At 34.0% G+C, this 6,509-nt stretch overlaps 1 pseudogene; it reads right to left on the reverse strand.

Moving 5' to 3' along the window:
* Window positions 1-4,197: 4,197 nt before the first annotated feature.
* On the reverse strand, window positions 4,198-5,179 carry LOC141511980 (small ribosomal subunit protein eS1-like; annotated as a pseudogene).
* Between the last annotated feature and the right edge of the window lie 1,330 nt (window positions 5,180-6,509).

The raw sequence follows: 6,509 nt of genomic DNA on the forward strand, positions 1-6,509 counted from the left end.
CACTCTCCCATCTTAATCCCCAGATCTTGGTAACCCACCATACTGGTACCAGACTTGGTGTGGATCCAATCAACTTTTGTCCTACTGTATAGTTCAGAACTCTCATCTCAAGTGACTCAGTCTCACTCTCCCTGGCAACAGGAATTACATGCATAGGTCACCTAAGAAGAGGAAAAGTTTCTTAATAATTAGAGCTTTCACAAAGTAGAATGATACCTCCTAATCACTGTATTCTTTGACGTAGCAAAAAGTCTGAAAATTAAATGGATTTTTTCACCCACAAATTGGTAAATGATTGAACAAATTGTGGTATATGAATATAATGGGATATTATTACCTTATTAAAAACAATCATTATGACAAAATCAGGGAAACATGGGAAAGTTTTCTGTGCCTTTTCACTGACTGATTTCCATGTCTAGAATGCTCTCTCTTTTCCTCACCTCTGTCTTTTGTTTTCCCCAGTTTCCTTCATGACAATTCAAATCCTTTCTTCAGCAGATGACTTTTCTCAAAACTAAAAGTTTTTAATATAGTGCTACCAATAGACTTTATATCTCCTGTCTGAAAACCAGATTAGATGATCCTAGAGATGTTCCCCTCTGGAGAACTGAATACTATAAAATTATACATATATATATATATATATATATATATATATATATATATATATATGTGTGTGTGTGTGTGTGTGTGTGTGTGTACTATATTTGTATATTTTTATATGAACAATTTTTATAGTTTTTCTCTTCCAATAGAATCCATGAAGATAGGGAATATTTCTTCCTTTTTTCTCTTTTGATGTTCTGTGTCTATCATATAGAATGTGCTCTGTACATGCTAGCTTGCTTGATTTGTTTGCTGATTGCCACTCCATTCATCTTTTCTCTTATCTTCACATTACAGTGTCCTAATCAAGAGGAGGTGTTTTTAGGATATACTCTTTGCAAAAGAAGTCCCTCTATTGGTGGCAGGACCAATTTTTGCAACTTGAGAAAGAAGTGGGCCATGATGAATTGAGTTGAGGTGGTGGTCAGAAATTTCCAGTTATAATTCCTAGTACTGGTGGCCAGAACCAGGTAGTTAGAAATCTGGACAGGTCATAATAGCAAGGTTGGACATAGACAGGAAATTTGGTCAGGTTAACTAATCAAATCTGTAGATAAACTTTTAGGCAAGAGATATGGATAATTAGAAGTAAGGATTGGATCAAGCAGATAAGGAAGGTTCGGTATGAAGTTTAATCAATACCAGGGAGAGCTTCTGGAAGGCTTGATTAGTTAAGAAATATTATGCACTAAATGAAAGAAATACTTTATTCCTGGTAACTGAATTCTTTTCTCTCTGGTCATCTATTCCCCTAAGGTTGGTCATTCTAGGCTCAGAGTTACAAGGCATAAAAGCTTTGAAAAAGAAGGCTGGAATTTCACATATGTAGATCTCCTGGTGCCTTTGTCTATTATAGAACCAGTTCCTTTTAGCACATTAGTGGCTCACCTAACTGTGGTTTGGGTTTGCTGTGAGCCCCAATAATCCTTTTTGGGGGGAAGGGGGATGGAGCTTCAGGTTTCTCACTGATGAACTCTTTCTTTAAGACCCAGGAGCATAAAAGCAAGATTTTTGTAGAAACTTTTTTCACAGCCTCAGGATCATCCTTTCTCCTTTTCCAGCACCCTAAATCCTTTCTTGAGTATTCATCTGTTCACTATATCATCTTAGTAAGGTTTTTCTTCCTGAGGAAGGAGTCACATTCTCTTTCCTTTCTTCTCTAAATACTCATTTCTCCAGGGCACAGCTAGTAGTATTTGCTCAGGGAAGAAATGAACCATGCTAATGCACTAAAGTACATCTCAACTTATTATATTTTCACCATTTAATTTCATTTAATTTTAAAGATGAAGAGGGTTTTAATCCTACCTCCTCATTTTTCAAATTAAGAAATTAAGTGATAGAGAGATGAAGTCACTTGAAGAAGACAAGTTCATACAGGAAATGAGTAGCAAAGTTAGAATTTAACCTCAGGTCATTTGATTCTGAATTCTGAACTCAGAGAGTCAACACTGAGACATAGTAACATTTAGAGTTGAACTGTATTAAAAGGCATAGAGTCCAAGGTTACCATGAATTCAAATGAGGAAGAAAAAAAAAGAATTGTAAGACAAATACTCAGGGAACATATCCATATAGACCCTAAAAAAAATAGAAAATGGAAATAGGAGCAAAATTTCAAAAGAATGGCATGTATTTAAAAAACTAGCTAGAATACTAAAGTTTGGTATCAACTGAGGTTGCAATAAATGCTAAAGATAATAAAAAAGGTTTTTTTTAAGATTTGTTGGAGACAAGAGAAAGATCAAAGAAAGGGTTGGATCATTGCCCAGAGTGGATAGGATGAGGACAAAATTTTAAAAACCCTCAGAATTATTTTTGATTCTTTGTTTTCTCTGTCAAGGAGAATGATCCTCAGTCAAGAAAGTTTAGAATTAAAAAACAGTTAGTAGGGAGTTGAAATCTAGGATAAGTGGTAAAAGAGCATCTAAATGAACTCAAGTCATTTGGCCCAGAAAAAATATATTGAAAGACCTGGAAAAAGACAGCTGTGGTTACTAGAACAGTGTTTTTCATCTATAAAAATTAAGGACAATGAGAGAACTGCCATAAGAGTGGATATGGGGAAATGTATTGATTTTCAAAAAAGAAAAATTTATAGGTTGAGGACCTTGTCAGATTTCTGCCAAAATTCTAGAGCATATAATTCAAATGATAGTTTTTTTGAACAATTAAGAAAGGAAATGAAGATTCCTAGCATGTTTTTTATCACAGATCCTACCAAATCAATTTCGTTTTATTTCTTGGCTAACATATTAGTCTAGTGTTTGACAGAGCTATTGGATTTATTTATCAAGGTAATCAAATAGACATACACCTGGATTTCAGGAAGTATTCGACAATCTCACATTCTATCCTGGCAGACAAAATGGAAAGATGTGGGTCAGATGATAGTATAGCAAGATAGATTTAGAATTGTTTAAATGATTTAATGCAAAGATTGATCACTATAAGGATTGTCAACTTTATAGTAGATCATTAGTGGAGGGCTCCAGAGCTATGTTTCACTCTGGGTTCATCATCATTTTCATCAGTGATACAAATGAAGTCATAGTTATCAGAACTGTAGATGATACAAAGCTGTGATTGGTAGCTAACTCTTTGACAAAGCTATGATTTTTTTTTGTTTTTTTGTTTTAGTTTTTTTTGCAAGGCAAATGGGGTTAAGTGGCTTTCCCAAGGCCACACAGCTAGGTAATTATTAAGTGTCTGAAACCGGATTTGAACCCAGGTACTCCTGACTCCAAGGCCAGTGCTTTATCCACTATGCCACCTAGCCACCCCAAAAGCTATATTTTTTTAAAAAATATATTGACTGGCTAGAATAACAAAAAATGTGAATTGTGGGACAACTAGGTGGCTCAGTGGATAGAGCACCAACCCTAGAGTTGAAGGACCTGAGTTCAAATGTGACTTCAGTCACTTAATACTTAGCTGTGTGACTTTGGACAAGTCACAACCCAATTGCCTTGCAAACCCCCCCCCCAAAAAAAAAAACAAATGAATTGCACAGGTATAAGGGAGATGTGGTTTTTCAAGGGTTAATGTAAAAGATTTAAGGGTTTCAGTGAATTACAAGGTAAGCATGAGTCAATGGTGTGATATATGCAGCAATAAAAAGCTGATAAAAATCTTAGACTACATATATCTAGAATGACAGAATAATTCCAATTTATAAGAGTATATATATATATATATATATATATATTTATACATGAATAATGTATACGTACATGTTAGCTGGAGTATTATATTCAGTTATAGACAAAATATTTTAGAAAATATCTTGATAAACTGAAGTTTGGCCAAAGGGAGAGTGAAAAGAATGTTGAAAAGACCATCACCACTATCAGATGAGGGTATGTTGAAGAACTATAGGATGCTTAATTCAAAGAAGAGTATTGGAGATCTAGAAAATAATAGCTATCTGCAAATATTTAGAAGAAATCTCACAGCATCTCATTGTCCCAAGAACTTTCCCCAAATAAATAGGAAACTCTCTTATTTATTTATTATTTGGTTAATTTGTTATTTTTTCCTTTTAAATGTCATTGATTCTTTCTTTTTTAATGATAAATTTTTATTTTTTTAATCATATTTTAAAATTCTGATTTTAGACAGATTCTTAACTGGTGGTTCATAGCCATCAGCCCTTACTACTTTTGTGCCTCTTTTATCTCTTGACTATTTTCCAGAACCACCACTTTCACCATGAAGTTCCATTAACTTTCCCAATTCAAATTTGGGCTTCTTGGGCATTTTGACTTTTTGAACAAATACATTATGGAAAGAGTAAATGGACTAGCAAGCTTTTTCTATGTCTTTTTCCAATGCTGCCTGGAATCAGTTTGTTGACAGCTATTTTCAAGTTATTTGTTTGTACTTCTCAGGTCATGATTTTTTTTTTAGGTTTTTGCAAAGCAAATGAAGTTAAGTGGCTTGCCCAAGCCCACACAGCTAGGTAATTATTACGTGTCTGAGGCCAGATTTGAACCCAGGTACTCCTGATTGCAGGGCCAGTGCTCTATCCACTGTACCACCTAACCACCCCTCAGTTCATGATTTCTATCATTTTCTTATGAATTTGATGGACTTGTTGATGCTGAACATAAGAAATCTTACAGATCTAATTGTTGCATTTCTTGGTAAAACCAATACAAAAAAGGTGAGGCAAGTGGCCATCAGTAATTTTGACATCAACATGAGCTTCAATCATAGTCAGTCACTTCTTGACCATGGAGTACATCTTGTTGCTGGTAAGCTCTTTCCCATGGAAATTCATCAAATAATTTTTATACTGATCATCTTCAGTAATTAATTTGAATTTATGAAAAGCAACCTCATCATTCTGCACATCAGCAAGGCTTGTTTCACAAACTTGACCCTTGAGACCATCACAGATAATTTTTCTTCCTTGAGTCCATGTAACCAGTGTCTTATCAACATTCTGAATGATAAACATAGCTGGCACTTTTACATCATACTAATCCTTCAAAAATGGATCAATCACTTTCTTCTTTGTGCCTTTTTTGCCACCTTTGGTCAGCTATTTATTCTTGTCCATCATCATGAGCCCACTCTAAAAGCCAAAAAAACCCCCCAAATCATCGATTATTTCTAACTCAGTAAACCTTCTAAATATATTTTAAATATTTTAGCAAATACTTAAATTTAAACATTTAAATAAAAATGAATGTATTTTTATAATTAATTTTTTAAAATGAACATACATTTAAAAATCAAAGAGAACACTTTTTTTTTGTTTTTGCAAGGCAAATGGGGTTAAGTGGCTTGCCCAAGAGAACACATTTTTAAAGACTTGTTTAGTGTTAATATATATATATATATATATATATATATATATATATATATATATAACCCTTTCTTTTGGTCCTTCTGTTTTCTTTTTTTTTTCCTTAGGTTTTTCTTTTTCTTTTTTTTTTCTTTTGCAAGGCAAACGAGGTTAAGTGGTTTGCCCAAGGCCACACAAGCTAGGCAATTATTAAGTGTCTGAGACCAGATTTGAACCCAGGTACTCCTGACTCCAGGGCAGGTACTTTATCCACTATGCCACCTAGCTGCCCCGGGGTCCTTGTGTTTTCACTGCATCCAGATTTCCCCATGTTATACCTAATTATAGGCTACTTTTTTTCTTCTTCTATTTCTCCTTGGAATAATGATCCCACAGCTTTATACCCTTGGAGTTCCTCACACTTGAGGGTCACCTCTGAATTAATTTATTCTAATGATGTCATAGAAAATTTCACAATACCCTGTTTAAACACATATTCATCCACCCACTTAATAGTTAAATTAATTGAACCATAAAGAAATCTTTTTTTTAATGGTCTAAGGATTGTCACCAAATTACTCTGTGATCTCAAATCATAAGCCCTAAAGCTTAGACTCTTCATCTCCTAAAGTGGCATGATAGTACCTCTTGTCACTCCAGGGTAATGTGAGAAAGATTAATGAGTCAATGTTGAATAAATGCTTAGATCTCCTTAGAGAAGTGGAAAGGAAAAATGGTGAAAATTTCATAAAATGGCATATATCACTGAATCACAGAATTACAGAATTTCACATTTTAAAGGACGTGAATAACCATTTCATCTTCTTCATATCTGAATGAGAATCTTTTTTTAATCACCTACTCAATAAATGGTCATTTGAGCTTTTCCTAAAGACTGATAAAGGTTCCCATTACTTCCTGAAGCAGCACTTTCTATTTTCAGATAGTTATAATTGTGAGAAAGTTTTCCCTAAATTTCTAAACCTAAAAGATATTCTTGCAATTTATAACCATTGCTCTTGGTTCTATTCTACTGGGGTTAAATAGAATGAATAATAGCATCATAGATTTAGAACTGAAAGAGACCTCCGAGGTTATCTAGTAAACT

Source organism: Macrotis lagotis, chromosome 2, assembly GCF_037893015.1.
Source record: "Macrotis lagotis isolate mMagLag1 chromosome 2, bilby.v1.9.chrom.fasta, whole genome shotgun sequence".
NCBI lineage: Eukaryota > Metazoa > Chordata > Mammalia > Peramelemorphia > Peramelidae > Macrotis > Macrotis lagotis.